Source organism: Diceros bicornis, chromosome 36 (assembly GCF_020826845.1).
Source record: "Diceros bicornis minor isolate mBicDic1 chromosome 36, mDicBic1.mat.cur, whole genome shotgun sequence".
In the NCBI taxonomy this organism is placed as follows: Eukaryota; Metazoa; Chordata; class Mammalia; order Perissodactyla; family Rhinocerotidae; genus Diceros; species Diceros bicornis.
The window spans coordinates 9349218-9367327 of NC_080775.1; positions in this window are offsets into that span (position 1 = coordinate 9349218).

The following is an 18110-nucleotide window of genomic DNA, read 5'->3' on the forward strand; positions in this document are numbered from 1 at the left end:
CTTTTGTCAGCTGTTGTCATTGGTGATTTTTACTTTCTGTATGAAAGCAAGAATCTGGAGTCAATGTGTCACATAGAGCTATCAGGAACCATGTGTCACTTGAACCTCTGTATGCAAACTATGGCCTTGTAATGAACACACGGCGCTTTGAGATGCTTGTATGGTCCTTATAATGGAAGTTATAGCATTATTTTTTATTAACTTAGGAATGTTGCCATCATCTCAGAGAAATTTTAGTCTGTCTTGGTTAGAAATCTTGTAAGGCAAGTTTTTGAGTTTCCAAGTGAGTTAATTTCTCTTCTCATGTAAAAGGATGAGGCTGGTAAGTTTAATTCAATTCCACAGTATGCTTGGAATGCCATTCCTGTGCTTATACTGTGTGAGTAACAAGGAAGAAAGAGAGGACAGACAAAAAGACTTTTCCAGTAATTGACCTATGGATGAGATAAATCAAATAACTCCAAATTTTCTCTGGTAACATTATTTATCAGAAGAGCCAGTCACATAAGATAGGTTATTCTCTTCCTGTACTAAGTTTTAGCTCAAGGAAAATTCACACTGCTTTCATCTTCAGCAAGATTTTTGAAGTCTTTTTTGAGACGCGTACAGATAACGTAACTTTTAAAAGTAATAGAGTGCCATTGAAACCAATACATAGGTATGAACTTAGAGCCCATGTATAATTTTGCTCTAAAGAGAAAAGTTCAGAGAAAACCCCAAGATAAACACAGGTATTAACCCCTTAACATAGTATCTAGCACATAAAATTACAGTTAAATCTTTATCTCCTATTGCCGCCATAACATTGCTTGATTTCTAGTAACTTGAATCCCATTTTATTTCCATAGCTTTTATTGGGCTGCCATATGTTTGCCTGTCTCTGTCTTAGTGATGGCTGATTCCTTCCTTGCAAGCCATTAGGGCAACATTGACTGGAGAGGTTGCCCTTTGCCTCTCTGCGCTTGAAGTTCATGGAGTCATTGAAGATACCTTAATTGGTTAGGCATTTCCACAAGCGCCACACATAATATTTCCAGAGGGTTGGCTTGCATAATCCACTGGTTACATAAAATCTTTATTAACCAGAAGATAAACAACAGATTCTTTCAGACCTTTAGCACTTTCTTCCAGGTTAGTTAATGGGGATTTTCTCCACCAAAGATAGGACTAACCAGAGACCATCGGCCATTAGGGGCTCATTTGTGCTATTATGATGCCTGAGCATCATTCTCTTGGGTTAGGCAATAAATTAGGGGAAGGCGAGCCTGGTTTCTTTTTTGGTTGAGCATCTTTGTTTTCTGTGGCAGGCTTTAAAACATATTCAGTAAAGCAACCAAGGACGGTTTTTCCATCATTTAAAAAGGGCTCATTAGACACTGCAAATTGATGCAGTACAAACAACATCGAGAGGGTCTGGGTTCCCACATAAATTAACTCAGTTTGTGCAAGATGAAAAATGCGTTGGCCCTAACTGCCAGCACTACAGACACAGCCGAGCTGGGAAGAAAACAAGGCGTGCCCACTGCGCTTCTTACATCACCAGGAGTCATAAAAACGCTGTAATTAAAACTTAGCTGACAATTTGCTTAATGATGTGCGAGGCAGGGGATCCAAGTAGGGCCCCCACATGTGGTTGGCTGGGGTTTCTGCCATTCCAGCAGGAACGGCAGCATCAAGACTGTTCTTCACTCGAGAAAATGGTGACTAATCCAAGAAGACAGTGGGAAGAATGGTGAAGCCAGGCCAGCTGTTTTAAATCATCAAGGCCATTTTCACTCTAATGAGTTTGTGTGAGTGAGAAGGTACTTAAGGTGTTTTGGAATCATCCACTTATAATTAGCCAGGTTGAATTTAAGAAAATTACACCATTCCCCACAATATAACGTAGACCAATTAACAACTTAATTAGTTCCCTGTAACAATATGAGGTAGGGTTTCTAATTCAGTCTTCTTACTTCAGAATTACTATTATTATATAAGAAAAGAATCTTTTTAAAGTTTGTGTGACATTAAGCCTCAATTGGAACTGACACAATGCTGTGAGTCTAGATCTCTAGATAAGCTCTTTAATCCAAATTCTGCCACAGATTCACCTTTGACCCCTGACCAGGTATTTGACCCCATCATTTTCCAATCTGTAAAATTAGGAATCCAACTGCCTACAGAGATGATTTAGATTTGATTCCTGATAAGCACTAGATGCTTGGAAAATTTGGAAACATTCTAGATAGATGCAACGTATATCTAGAGGCTCAACTGTTGGAATAAACATTGGTACTCAACATTTCTTGAGTTATTCTTTAATAATTTAAAGATACATTTCCTTAAGTACCCTTATGCTAAAAAAAAATATCATCGAACAGTAAATACCAAGAGACATTTTCCTAACCCAAGATGTTAAACATTTAAGCTGAAAAGTTTATGCTCATGCCGTTTCTAAAGGCCAGTCTACCATTAATTCATAGAAAAACACTCTGTCTGTATGTTTGTAAATTTTCAAATCAAAGAACTACTTCTAATAACTCTGCTCTCCAGCTAAATTGCCCAGAAAGGAAGGGGAAGGACATCTTTAATGCAAACAAGACCTCTTCTCCCTTATGAAGGAAGGTTTAAAAGTTAAAATCAGTATTGAATAGTCTGAAGAGACAAACAAGAAGCAATTCTTAGAATCTGGCATTCACCATCCTCCTTTCTCCCCTGGAAACTTCTAAATAATTTTATAGTACTCACTTATCAAAATAAACCTCTTTTTGAGTCAAAACTATATGAGTGATTTTTTAGTTTTATCATGTGGATTTCTTAGGGGCATGCATTTGACATCAAATCTCGTAAACATGGAAGACTGCTTTGTTCAGGTGGCCCTTGAGATATTACACATCTCCTTGGACCACACCCTGTACCGGGCTTCCACTTTAATGCAGTGGTTGAGTATGATGCCAAGGCAATGAACCTGGTTCCCTCCCAGAAAACCGGGTCTATTGTAAGTGAAGAAATAAAATGGAGTTTTGTAAAACCCAATAGCTAGAATCATATCTGCTGAGACTCAAAACAGCCTATATGCAAAGATCAAACAGTTCTAAAAGTTGTTTACACAACCATTGTTGGGACTTTCTTCCATATCTTGAAAATAGTGATAAATGCTATGTATAGGGCAAAACTATCCCAATCTGAGAAGACCAGAAATGGTCCATATTCTAATAGTTCCCTTATATAATGCATGGTTTTAATGTTATTTCAATTTCTTAGCTTGCTTAATGTTTACCTTGAATTTTTTAGTCTTTCGTTTTTAACACTAGGGCAAATAACTTAATGAATATGCTTAATAGAACAAATATACCAAGCTTATGATTCTGGATGATGCTGGCCAGATGAGAGTATAGCAAAGTAGATAAAAGGATAAATTTTGGAGTCAGAAAATCTTGAGTTTAAATCCTAGCTCTGCTATTTACCAGCTGAATGACTTAGGTAAATTATTTAATCTCACTGAGATTTAATGTTCTCATCTACAAAGTAGGAATAATAAAATACCTACCTCTTGATGGTTTTGCGAATTAAATAGTGTGTGATGACTGTAACATGCCTAATGAAGAATATGTCACATACTAGTTACCCACCATATTGTAACACATTATATTTAAAGCAACATGTTGGCATTTCTTATTCAATTTTGTATATCCAATGGCTAGTTTCTTGCCTAGTGCATAGTAGCCATTAAAAAATCTTTAATGCATGATTAAATAAGTAATACTTAAATTTTTAATAGGTCTTAACTTTTTAGAGAGTACTATTATATGCATAGTCTCATGTAACAAACAAAAAGATGCCAGATGTTTAGGGAAATGGCCAATGCTCAATTCAAGATAAATAAATATGGTTTAATATATTAGTAGGTTTTATAGAATAAGACTCTCAGACTGTAATCCTGAAAGTTAACTGAGCCCATTTCCTTAGTAATAGGGATTCTTTAAATTTAATACATTTCTTTAGATAGCTTCACTTAAATAATCAATAAAAATTATGTACAGAAGGAGATTTCTAAGACGTATCATCAGATTGACTAACTGGCACATTTTGGGTAAGTATAGTCAACTAAAAATCACCTGTTTATAAATGTACCCTAATTCCTCCACATTGCTCTTAAGGCAACTCTCTCAAAGGTCTATAATCACAGTCAGATTTTTGGGTAACAAACAAGGAAACAAAATTTGCTCTTGGTGAACTTACATTGGCTCTTAATGATCATCCTTTTTTTTCTTCAAACACCCATCAACCATTTTCTGTGTTACGCATCCGTGCATCAAATAGAAAATGTGTAGAACTGAAGCAGAGCTGTGTTTGAAAACATTTTCATAACCAGTGCTTTTTTGATATTGCTATTACCTGTAAAACACACTGAAACCTTACTCAAATGATTTGTGAATTTGGTGGAAACAACTAGTTTACTTGTTTTGTGACCAGTGAAATAGTAATGGTGAGGGAACTGGAGAAGAGGGAGAGGAGAGTCAGCGGAGTACAAAGAGAAGGATAGAAGACACATTTGAAAACAGACCAAAAATCTTCTTTTTGGCCACCTCCCACCCACTCCCCAACACACAGAAATTGCAATCTGGAACACTTGAAACTTCTTAAGCATTTATATATCTTATATTTTATTTATATCTTAATAACTACTTCATGAGAGTGGAGAAGGGTTGGGTTATTATCTCTATTTTACGTGGGTGGAAACTTACACACAACACGAGTGTGACATGCCTCTTCTACACAGCTTGTCAGAGGTGGAATGAGTAGAGGTATAACCAATGGCCCATGAGACAGGCAAGACATCTGCGGGACACTAGATACATTTCTGCTGGAATTTTCATTCTTAAACTGTGGGATCTTAATAAAATAGCCAATCAAATGCTTTTACTTGTTTTTCCTGCCTTGCAGTCCAACAGTCTACTTAGTCAGTTATTTGATTTCCCAGTTGCACTACTAAAAATAAATGGATGAAAAAGAAAACTTTTCTTGGCAAGGTATTTGATGTATCGTCTTCTTGAAGGTCCTTCCTGATGTAGTTACTGAGAAACGGTATCAGCAGAGCCAGCCTCAGGATGAGACTTGCTCCTTACCAGAGTTCCACTCACAAGGTACCTAATATTTAATTTAAGTAGATGTTCATAAAAGAAGCACAGGCCATTGGTTTAGGGGAAAAAAAAAAACCACGTTTGTTTCTATTATGGTTGTTGAAAGGAGAATATTTTGAGAGGTTAATAGAAAACAATTGATTTTCTTTACTTTTTTATCACGTAGCTTACAGATATAAGCCGTATGTTGGGTCTGGATTCTGTAATTTTGGGGAGATTTGCTGATGAAATAAAGGACCCCACAAATAAGATATGGGGAAATTTACCTTATTTCTTTAAAGAAAGAGAATCAGATTTATAAATCCAGGGTCAATTTCTACTGGACCGAAAACAAATCATATGCAGAACATTCTCTCTCCCTCCCTCCCTCCCTCCTTCTTCTCTTGTTCCTTCCTTCCTTCCTTCCTTTTCCCTCCTTCCCTCTCCTTTCTTTCCTTACTTCTTTCCTTCTTCCTCCCCCCTTTCCCTCACCTCCTTCCTCCCTCCCTACCTTCGTCTTTGCTGTCCTTCCTTCACTCCCTCTCCTCCATTCCTTTCTTCCTAACTCCTTCCCTTTTCCCAGTCAACACTCTTTCATTCAAACTTCAAGTATTCATTGTGTGCCTACCATGGGTCAGACACTGTTCTAGTCTTCTAATGAATCTCCTCCAAAATACTCTGTCAATCCGTCATTCCACCTGTATGTGAACAGCTCACTCAACTCCGTTTATAGGGCCTCTAATAGCTAGAAAGGCCTTCCATCAATTCCTTCTAAGGGTATCCCTCTATGCTTTCACTGCAGATTTACTTCTTTCCCCTAGCGAAATAGCACATTTAAGTTTCAGAGGAAAATGGTGATCTCAAGTGGCTGGTATTTGTCTAGGCATAAAGGGCAAAATATTTTTCACATTTGGAAAATCGGTAAGGAATTGTATTGGACAGTTAGGAGAACCTCCATATTAAATCCTATTCGTGTGTTGTTTTGTACTGAGTTTCTCAAAGGAAAAAAAAAAAAAAACCTTCCTTTGTGAGCTTCAGATCATTTTTTTCATTCTTCGGTTTCCTCAGAGGATTTCCAGTGAAGTTCTGATGGCACTTGCTTCTGTTTTTCTTTCGGGGGCTGGTGAGGTCATAGACCAAGGAAGAATCATTTCTGAAGAGATGAGTTGAGAAATTTTTCATGTGGCTCCTTGGAAATATTAACTAACTCATCAAGTGAGAAACATCATCCATGGGACATGGGGAATGAGTCAGAATGAAAAAATGACTTTGGAGGCCAGATAAGAGATGGGGTTGAAGCCCTCAGGTTCTCTCAGGGCAAAAGGAATATAGGTAAAAGGCCACCCAAGAAGTTCCTGAGTCAGAGTGCAGAGTTGGAAGGGTGTTTGGGATTCCTCCACTGAAGAGACCTTCATTTGAAAATTATAGGTCAGGGGATCAGTTTCTCGGGATATGTTTTTACTTGAGGGCCCCTATATTTAAAGGTAGAATGCCATTTGGGAAGATTCTTCTATATCAAGGAGAGCATCTTTCCCCTAGATAGTCACCACAAAAGTTTCCAAAGATGAGTGGAAAAGGACAGTTGTGTAACCTAGTGATGTGTCACTAGATCTTCAATTCAGCTGTACTTTTCTTGATGAGTCCCTTTTAAATGAGAATGTGCGTGCTTGTTGTGTCTGAGAAGTTTTTAATCGTTAAAGATAAATGAGAAATAAAGGTGCCTATCTTTCCGTGTTTCACCTAGACAATGAAAGGGTGTCTTAGATCTAATGATAGAGGTAGGCTTTACTTCTGACCCTTTCCATGAGTACTCTATCAAAAATCCAAAAGTAAATGTAAGTGACTAATTAGGGAAATCCTAAATGCAGACGAGCATTCCACACTTAAAAGATATTTGAAAATTTGCTATGGAAAAGATAGATTAGACCACATAACATTTAAATAATTAAAATTCTAATGATCACAATGTCTCTAGATAAACAAAATTAAAGGGTAAACAACAAGCTATAAAAACATTGACAACCAGTACCAGAGTCAAATATTTTGAATCTTAATGTATAATATTTCATGTACAAACTGATTTGGAGAACAGTAAGATCTTAACAGATAAATAGGTAAATGACATAAATTAAAATATTCCAAAATAGTTAACAAGCATGAAGATCATACAAAATACAAATTAAAATAAGAGCAAAATACTTTTTCTCCTCCCTCCCTTTTCTTTCTTTTCCTACACAATTGTCGGTAGTTAAGAAAACACGTTCAGTTTCGATGACTGGTAGAATTTTTGTAGATGGAATCTTGAAAACTTTACCTTGTGTCAGAAAGTCAACTCTAATTACATCCCCTATTGATACTGAATCCGCAAATTATCTAGATAAGAAGAAAACACATTTTTGTGGTAAGGGATATTGTTGAGGCAGAGATATCTGTTCTAGAGATAGTTCCAGAGGAAAACAGGTTGTTTCCCTTGAGTTGTTAGAATAAGTATGCTTTGATGCAGGAGTCTAATTTTTTCTCCTTTATATGTATGTGTTTGAAAATCAACAGTTATCTTTTTCCAAGATCATGAGCATTTTTGTTTTTTAAATCGTTTGCTTCTTTCTTTCCAACATCACTCTCAAGTAGACATTTTCCCGTAATTCATGTTTGTACTTTTGGTTTTCATCAAAAGTTGAACGTTAGCTGCTCTTACTGCTTATTGGACAGAAGCTGATTGATTTCATTGGTGCACCTGTAATTGACTATTACTTCTCACATTCTGACAAGCACTCCTCAACCACTCTACCCCAATGGTAGCAGTATGCATCAGGGGACTACTCGCAAAGTTGAGAGCTAGAACAAACTAATCATTAACTCTTTTTGCGACCCAGTCCTCATCCCTTACATTTTATGTTTCAAAGTTTTTATTTAAAAAATAAGCACAAGTATACTTATTTAAAAAACCAAATGAATTGACTACAAGGAGCTCAACAAAGAACAAAGTGCTCTAAAAGTGTTTAATAATAGAGGACTAAAGGGATCAAGAATTTCACTCTAGGTCTGTCAATCCAGCACCTTTCACAAGCAATAAATTTATTTAAGCTAAATAAAAATAGCACATGACAGGTTGTATTTGTGCAGGAAATCACAGAGAAAACAGTAAAGACATTGGAAAATTGCATTTTTTCAGGTAATTAAAGGTCATGCTATTTAGCCAAACCATAATCCATCACAATGAGTAAGGCATTGATTACTGCTCTGGACCACATTCATTTTTAATTCCATTAGCAAAATAAATGACAGTCTTTGAATTTGCCACTTGCTTGTTACGCAGCAATAGGAATGGCAAATTACACTAGAATCCAGACTAGCTGAATAGATAAGCTTCTTTCTTCCTCTTTGGCATCCCAAACTGTAAAGTTTTAAGTAGTAACAAACATCATAGCAATCTTCTTCAGTGTGCTGTCATAGTAGCGCTTTGGTGATCTGAAAGTGTTCAAAGTAAAGCTGTTCTCATGATTTACCCATTGGTGAGATGAAACACCGTTCATTCAGCCACCATCCCCATTCCTCCCCCAGCAGAAGTTGGTTTCCTCCAGGGCCCTGAAGCTAATGGTTCTAATTCAAACACAAGTGTCCTGAAAACTGTCTGAATTATATTTCTAGGTACATGTGTCGTAATGGCTGTCAAAGAGAAACACTCAACCAGGTTATCTGGCTTCCCCATCTTCTTCAGGTGTAATGTAGTCATTCATTTTGTTAACCCTCTCTTTGCATTTAAACACAGAGGAGACCACAAACTGAAAAATACACACGAATCTATTTCTGCTCTCTGTTGCTCTGTTTGTGGGAGTAATTGTTTCGCACTTAGTGAACCACAAATGAGCTTGTGTTTGTATTAGAACTTTTAAGAGAACAGAGGGGCATTATTCTCACTTTGTATGTTAGGGGATGAGGGCTCTTTCTACGTGTAGGGAGATGTATGTAGGAATGTGTTTGCCAAATTCTTCACAAATAAATTCACTCTAATTCGTGTAGGGTGGTATAGATGGGGTAGTTTCCCTGTTGATAATTACCTCTGTGGTGCAAAACCAGTCTCGCAGAGTGATTTAAGCTTATTACCCGTGCCTCTTCTGGACTCAATTTTTCTCTAGATGGACCCCTTTCACATTTAAACTTTTACTACCCTCTGTCATTTTAGGTTGGCCAGACTTCTTACCACCTTTGCATATTACCATTTGATCGTTGAGCTACAAATACAGCAATGCCTCATATATCCAAGATCAGATGTTTACACGCCTCAAGCGACTATAATAAAGCCTTTCCCAGAAATCCATGCAGGCACCTGGGAGGCTGCAAGGACGATCACAGAACACTTTAAATGAAAACCCTTCAGCTCTTACTCCACATCTACTCTTATTAAGTGTAAAAAGTGTGGTTCTTTGTTTTCAAGTGAACACAGTGGAGAGAGAGCACACCAAGAAGCACTCACAACAAGAAGTAACAAATAAATCAGGGCTTTACAAACTTTTCCTGTAAAGGACCAAATAGTAAATATTTTCAGCCTCGCGGTCCATAGGGTCTGTTGCAAATACTCATCTCGGCCATTGTAGTGGGAAAGCAGCCATAGACAATACCTACGTGAATGCATTGGTGTGGCTGTTTCTAATAAAACTTTATTTACAAAGTAAGGCGGCAGGACAGATTCGGCCAGAGGGCCATATGTAATTTGCCAACCTCCAAACTAAAATGAAGTTAGCCTATCATGTGGGCAGAAGATAGGAAAGCTGTTGAATAGAATAATATGTTTTCTAGTAATACTCTAATCATGTTTTCTAGTAATCTGGAGTGTACTCTGTTTAAGAGGCATTATAGAAGGATTTCTACCCTAAACTATTTTTAAATAATTTCCCTTCGCTGTTTAAATTATTTAGACAAATTCCCTGTCTGGACTACCTCATCCCCCAGAGAAGTAGGAGAAGGAGATTAATATACTACATGTTTGTCTGATTTCTTTAAAGATCTAAAAGTGTTGAAAAAACAAGTTGAATTTGCTTATTTTAATTTAGGCCATTACTAGTAGGCCTGCTTTGAGGTTGACCTAAACCTTTTTTTAAATGTTGACAAGCATTAATTTGCATGATTAATTCCCTCTTCCTACCTCCCCAACACAGCACAGACACACATACACGCACGCACACACCCACAACCATACATACACTAAAATACCCAATGCATGGGCGTGTAAACTTTCGGGGACAAGCTAACCTTCACACTTTAGTATGGTTGGAATTATTTTCTTTGAGAAGCCATCTGCAAAGCTCAGGGTACAGTTTTTTGTGTCTTTGATTATTGATGTTTTCTTTTTCAACCATTCTCTTTCAGCAGGCAAATAGGTTTCTCCTGAGACAGTCAATGAGATTGCCTTGCCGTAGCGTATAGAATATTTTACATAAACAAAGTCTCAAGAAAAATAGTCTATAACTAAATTAAACCTGAGTTATTGACATAAAGCTTTCACTACGTGGTTAACCAGGGCATGTAATATTTTGAGAGGATGAAAAAAATTGCTGACTAGTCACTGATAACAAGTGTGGCTTGGTAAACTGAGATAATGATAAGGGGTAATCACATTTCATGCTTTAGGGCATAAGCTGATCACTTGCAGGAGTCAGAAAGGAATTTCTCCCTCCCAGCAGAACAATGTTATGCAAGAAGCTGAGTTCATGAAGGAGTCTGGAAGTGCTCTAAGATCTTGCCTGAAGCAGGAAGTCTTATAAGAGACAGTCTAGTTCTACCCGGAGGATCCTCTGTCCCTTTGCATTTTCTGAGCATGCAAGCAGATAAGTATCTTGTTCTTTGTGCTGGGGAAGGTTCTTTAATTGTTCCTCTGGTTTGGCTGCTCGTTGGTCTTACTTAAAAGTTGATGATGAAATGTACTACATCACTCATGTTCTTTTGCTTTCAACCTTAATATTCAGTTATATGAAATATTATTCTCTGAACATAGGGAGAAACTATAGAGCATTTTCCCAGGTATCCTTAGACAGAAAAAGAAAATAGATATTGTGCTTAGCAAATCACCTTAACTGCTGATATCCTGTTCATCTTTGAGTGTATGTATACATATTCATTTTCTCCCATAAAATAAGTGCTAAATAGTTCTGTAGATTTAAGTCTTATCTTTAATTCTACCCACCTTAACCCACATGTAAACCCTGGGTGTTGATGAGATAGTCAAAGAAGAGTAAAGAGAAGAAAAGACGTTTGATGGGAATCCTGAGCAAGACGTGCAGCATTAAGGAGTGGAAAGAGTGTAGACTTTGGAGCCAGAGTAGCCAGGACTGTGTCTGAAATTCAGTGAGTTCTCAATAAATAATAGTCGCCAGTTCTATAATTCCCTTTAGGGTGGAGACTATGTCTTCTTTGTCTTTGTATCCCAATGTCTAGCACTGTTTCCTGCGTGTGGTAGATGCCCAATAACACGCTTACCAAGTGGGTGAGAGGGGCCACGGGGGAAACAGTGGCCAGAGGGGAAGCTAAAAAGAGAAAAAGAGTTTCAAGGAAGAGAGTGTGGTCACAGTGTCACATGCCACCAAAAGGTTAAGTAAGATAAGGACTGAAAAGTATCCATTAGCTCTGGCAATTAGTAGGTCATTTGTGACCCTAGGGAGAGCAATTTCAGTGGGGTGGTGTGGGGGTGGAAGCCAGACTGTTGTGGGTTGAGGAGTGAGTGGCAGGTGAAAAAATGGTGACAAGGAGTATCTCCACTACTCTTTCATGAAGCTCGGCTGTGAAGGAAAGAAGAGACACTTGGGGCGAGTAAATTGTTAGTGCCCCGTAAATTACATAGGATATTAGTGTTCAAAAGAGATCTCTCAGAGAGGTCACCTGGCTCCCACCTTTTACCTTCAGCCAGTCTGAGAACACCCTCTTCAGCATCCCGGCTTGAGCAGAGGCGGGGTGCTCCTCACCTCCCAGGGACCAGCGTTTATAAAGCCCTTAGTTATGGAAACCCTGAATTTGTCTGCCTTGTAATTTCCATCTATTGTCTCTACTTTTGCCTTCTCAAGCCATGAGGCACATCAACTGTAACTGTTCAGTTTTAATGAGCCATCAGTGAAAAGAAAAGAAAAGAAAAAAGAAAAGTTTGCTTTTGGAGATACATGATAATTTTATGCCATTTTCTCTGCCTTTTGTTCTAGAAACTATGTAAACTACTTTGATACACATTGTCAACCAAAAATATTCTCTCAATGTCTCCAGCAAGTTGGTGATAAACTTGTGGAGTGGGAACATTTTTAGGTAACATAAAATCGAATCCCAAAACATATCTCCTCTGAGGACCATGAGGAGCGCAGAAGAAAAATCATCATAAAATTGTGCTTATTGGAACTAATTTATTTAAATAAACGATTTAGTAAGACAAAAGCAAAGTTAGTGTCATAAACAAAATAAAACAATATTTTTTTCTCTCCTCCCCTCAACTTTTTTCATTTGGGAAGAGAAATAAATAAATTTAGGCCCAGGAAGAGTTTTGATTTCAGTATGGAAATTTTTAAAAGCCTAATGGAGACAGTTAATCTGTCAACCATAGAAATTTACTTCATTAACTATTAAAATTTTAAAAACATTTGTGTATTTGATTTTATATTATACGTCCTTTACCATTTTACTTTTAATAGTGGATAATTTATGATACTTCCATAAGTCAAAGGAGTCATTTTAAATTTAGCTTTCAATATTTATTCACTGTCCAGGCCCATGTAATTGAAGATCCTTCGGTACTTACAAGTTTAGAAGCAATTACAAGTTGATCCATTTCAATCTGAAAATAGATCAGTTGTTCATGTTAAAATGTAGTTAGTCTAGGATGGATTTAGAGCAAAGTTCTAAAAAGTTGGTCTAGTTGTCAACATGACTTACAAGGGCAGTTGTCTATAGTTTTATAGGTTCCAGTCTCCACTGCACTGGGAACAGGTAGATTAACACGTGGTTAAGTTCTAGCCACAAGTCTTACAAGGCCCAGTTTCCCAGCTCTGTTCTATTTTTCATTTTTTTTCCTTGCAGTTTCTTGTTTGTGGCTATGAAACTGCACTGGCATTAATGCACTTTATCAGAGACACGGGTTTCATGAGAAGTCTTTAAAACACTGGTTGAGAGCTGCAGCCCCTTCCAGCTTCAGTGAAGGCGTGATTCACCCTGGATGGGGTACTTTCCATGAACTGAGCTCTGTGGGCTGTCCATGCATGCTTCTATCCCTCACATGGCTCTGGGAGCCAAGCTCCGCCCGGCCCACCCATTTAGCCATGGGGTTCAGAAACCTGTTCTGGTGTGGTTGGGAAAGAGCAGAGGATGGGATTCCTCCTGGATAGCTCACCGCCTCCCTCTGTGACCTCTGAACACTTTTCTCTCTGGCTTAAACTCTCCAAACCTTTTTTTCTTAACCCTTGAAGGGAAAACTAAGCCTCATCTCTTCTCACTTGGGAAAATAATATTTATTCAGTCTGGCCACATTCATTGAGAGGTCTACTCTGCAGAGCTAAGGGCTAGGAGTAAGACTGGAATGGATTTATTTATTCACTTGAGAAATATCGAATATCTGTTATGTGTCAGGGATGTGGTTGGCACTGTGGACACCCAAGTGGCAAAACTGTACACAGATGATTCACACCTTAGCATAGAAAACAAAGCTGTGTGTAACCATTAATAACGCCAATAATTACATGTTGAAAAAGTGATATAAGCAAGGTGCTATTGGAGAGGTGCTATATAACAGAGAGGAGGCGTGCTTGGTTAGGGGAGCTGAGGGTGGGGAATGAAAGAAGGCTTCTTGGAGGAGGTGACATTTGAGATGGTCCTTGAAGGATGCATAGAGGTCTCCTACCGGGCAATCAGAGGCCCAGCTTTCCAGGTTTTCTGAGAAGACAGAAAGTGTAGCTAAAGCATAAGATGTGAGGAGAGGAGGAGGCCAGGTCAATATCTTAAGGATTTTGCTTAGCAGTTGGCGTCTGGAAAGAGACACTCTTAGTTTCTACCATCAAACGTCATTCTTGTGTGTTAACCAACATCACCAGAGAAAATTCTTTATGTTTAAAACCTAATTTTTCAGCCTCATTTAATTTTCGACAGGGATAGAAAATAGCCAACCATCTCTGACCACATAATAAACATTTTTTTATTTGAAAGCTGCCTAATATGATTATCTACTTAAAAAGGAGGTTATAGAATATAGAAATTGCTAATTAAGAAGTCTGTTTACTTTTTATTTTTTAATAAAAATTGTATATATTTAAGATGTAAACATGATGATTTGATATACATATACATAATGAAATGATTACTATAGTCAAGTTAATTAACATATCATTTCCTCACATAGTTTCCATTTTTTTGTGTGTGATGAGAGCACCTGAAATCTACTATCTTAGCCAATTTCCAATATTCAATATGGTATTATTAGGTATAGTCATCATGTTGTCCATTAGATCTCTAGACTTATTCATCCAACATAACTGCAGCTTAGCACCCTTTGACCAACATTTCCCCATTTCCTTCACCTTGCCCCTGGTGACCACGGGTTTCCTAACAAGTGTGCTTAAATTGATGAGCATAGCACTGTGTCAGACTCTAATGAAAATACAAAGTGAGCTGAACTCTATACCCCAAGATCTGTCATAAGGCAAGTACTAGAGAATTAAAAAAAAACAAAACAAAAAACCAACTCCAAGTGGGCATTCAGTATTTTTTTCTATTGCCTATGAATTCTCTGTTGCAATGAGAGGATTTCTGATTTCGAGGAGCCCAGAACACCTTCTATATTGTCCTTTATAATTGGTCTTCTAGCCTAAATATAATCCACAGTTACCATAGGCAACATACTGCATGTTATTACCGGCATATTACAAAGAGATCCTCATGGTGGATGAAATGTAGCACTGGGTCTGGTTTCCAAAGCAGCCTGTGGGTTCTTATGCTTGGAAGTCTTCACGACAGGATCGATAGTTATCTGGGTAAGTGTGGTCTGCCTGGGGCGAGGCATTCTGCGAGGTGACCCCTGCAGCTGCTCACCACCCTGTGTTCCCAGGAGCCTTCCACAGTCACAAAAGCTTCTGCTTGATTACTAAACCAAGTCCACTCTCTTGAGAACAGTTTTCAACAATAGCTCAGAGACAAAGTTTTGGCACAAGCCAAAAATCACGTTAGTAGTGACCACACTTCCTTAGCAATTATCAACCTGTGTCCTATAAAGGGGGTGAGGGAAGGGACAGAGGAAAACTTTCATTCTGCTTCTTTCCTCCAATGGATCAGGAACCACCAAAGAAAGCAGCAGGTCCTAACAGCACAGTTTGGAGCCAACCCAAGGGTATAATTCTCATCTCCACCACGCACATGGACTAGTGATGAATCTATCCAAAGCTGTTGTTTCCTCATCTGTATCATAGGGATAAAAATAACTGATACATCTACCAAGAAGGTTGTGAGGATTAACTGAGATAATACATTTAACATGGCTGGTAGACAGTTTATGTTCAATAAATGGTGACTCTAAGGGGGAAAGCAGACCCAGCCACTGCTGCTTCCAAATCTCTGATCCCCACACTGTATCCCTTCACTAGATGTCTAATGTTACCATGAAAGATGCAAAAGGAAGTGTGAGTGGGTCTTACACTGCCTTCAAGGAGACTGGAGTCCTCGAGAGGTGAACAGAGAGAAGTCAGAGCTCTGTGGAGTTGGAGTCACTGGTTTCAAGGAGAGAAATTGGACATCCAGTGGGTACATTCTATAAATCCCGAATGCATTAATAAATGCATTATTGGAGGCATGACTTGAAGTGCATCTTGACTGATCAAACCAAATATGTGTAAAAATGCAACAGCAAATGAAGATTGGCATATGTAGGGGCCTTTGACATTTTTATGGGACTTGAGCAAAGATGAGTAATAGTGAGAAATAAAGTTTGGATAAACAGACTTTTTGGTTCTCTTCTTTTTTTTTTGTGACTTAATTCCAGAATGAGGGTGTGTTAGTTTGCTAGGGCTGCCATAAGAAATTATCACATATTGAGTGGCTTAAAACAGCAGAAATTTGTTGTCTCATAGTTGTGGAGCCTAAAACTTCAAAATCCAGGTGTTGGCAGGGTTCGTTCCTTCTGAAGCCTCTAGGGGAGGATCCTTCCTTGCCCCTTCCAGCTCCTGGTAGGCCCGGTGTTCCTTGGCTTGTGGCCGCATCACTCCAATCTCTGCCTCCATCTTCACATCGTTACATCTTTGCTCTGTGTCTCTGTCTTCGCATAGCGTTCTCCCTGTGTGTCTGTGTCCATCTTTCCCCTCTTCTTATAAGAACACAAGTCACATTGGATTAGGGCCCATCCTAATGACTTTGTCTTAACTTGATTATATCTGCAAAGACCCTGTTTCTAAATAAGGTCATATTCATAGGTCCCTGGGGTTAGGACTTCAAAACATCTTTTTGGGGAACACACTTCAACCAGTAAGAGAGGAGTATCTCCTGTAAGCAATGGGAGGGGCTGATTATATTTGATAGGAGATGTATGTTAGTTGGACATATGGAAATCAAGAGACGGTTCTACCATAGAGATCATCTTCCAAGAAGAAATGAAAACACTGAGAGGGAACTGTGATTGCCTATAGAATTGTATAGAGTGGAAGAAAGAGGACCACAGACAGAATCTTGAGGACTCCCACCTAGGAACTGAGTAACTATTATTGAGTGCCTATTAAAGCATGCTGGGGACTGCTATCAATGCTGGTTATACAGTGGTGAACACGATAGGAAAAATTCCTGATTTCACGGAGCTCATATGCCAGAGCAGGAGGTAGAGGAACCTGGGAAAGAGTGGATAGCAAGGAAGAAAAAAAATTAAGGGTGAGTGGAACCACAGAAGTGAAGGGAGGAAGGGTAAAAAGAAGAAGAGTGGCCAACAGTGTCAAATGCTGACTAGAGAGAGGAAGAAAGGGGAGAATGCAGAGTGGCTATTACATTGAGCAACAAAAGAATCATGATTGACCCTAGGGCGTAGGATTTTAGTGGAATGTTGGGGATGGGAGTAAGAATGCGACTGGCTGAGAAATGGGTATAAACTGTTCTTAGAAGAGGTGAATAGGCTTAGGATGGAGGAAGTATGTTTTAAGATGGGAGATCCTTGAATATTTGTATCTGTGGAGTTGAAGGAGGGAGATGTGGAAGATAGAGGAGAGAGAGAGAGAGTTGATCACTGATGGAGAGGGATTTCTGAACAGGACTCCAGTGAGTGGACGAAGGAAGAAAGAGCTTTACACTGGAGGAGAACCACAGGCCTGCAGGAGGCAATGTGACAAGGATGATGGTGGATGGCAATAAATCAGTACGTGGAGAAGAGGCGAGATGCAGGAAGTTCTTCATATCCTCGAGTCACAATCTAAATGCTGCTTCTTCATCACTCCTAGTCTGAGAGCTCACATCTGAGAGCCACCCTCAGTCCTTCTGTAACATTTGCCTTCTCAGATCCACTCCTATAGCACTGATCAGTGTCCACTTCACACGTGGCCCTTTCCCACTCCCCACTGACCACATGTGGCCTTGATCTGCCTGGAACTTCACTGTGGGAGATTGTGGGGAGGTGACAAACGCATCCTGCTGGGTTCTAGTCCTAGTTTTGCCTCATACCTGCCGGGTGATCTTGGGCAAGTCATTTGACTTCAGTTTTCTCCACCTACAAAATTAAGCAGCTAGACTACATGCTCTAAACCAGAAGTCAGCAAACTGCAAGCTGTGGGCCAAATCTAGCCCACTGCCTGTTTTTGTAAATAAAGTTTTGCTGGATGTTGTGGGCTGAATTGTGTTCCCCCAAATTCATGTGTTGAAGCCTCAACCACCAGTATCTCAGAATGTGACTGTATTAGGAGAGAGGGCCTTTGAAGAGGTGATTGAGTTAAAACGAGACCATTGGGGTGAGCTCTAATCCAATCTGACTGGTGTCCTTACAAGAGGAGGAAATTTGGACTCACAAAGAGACACCAA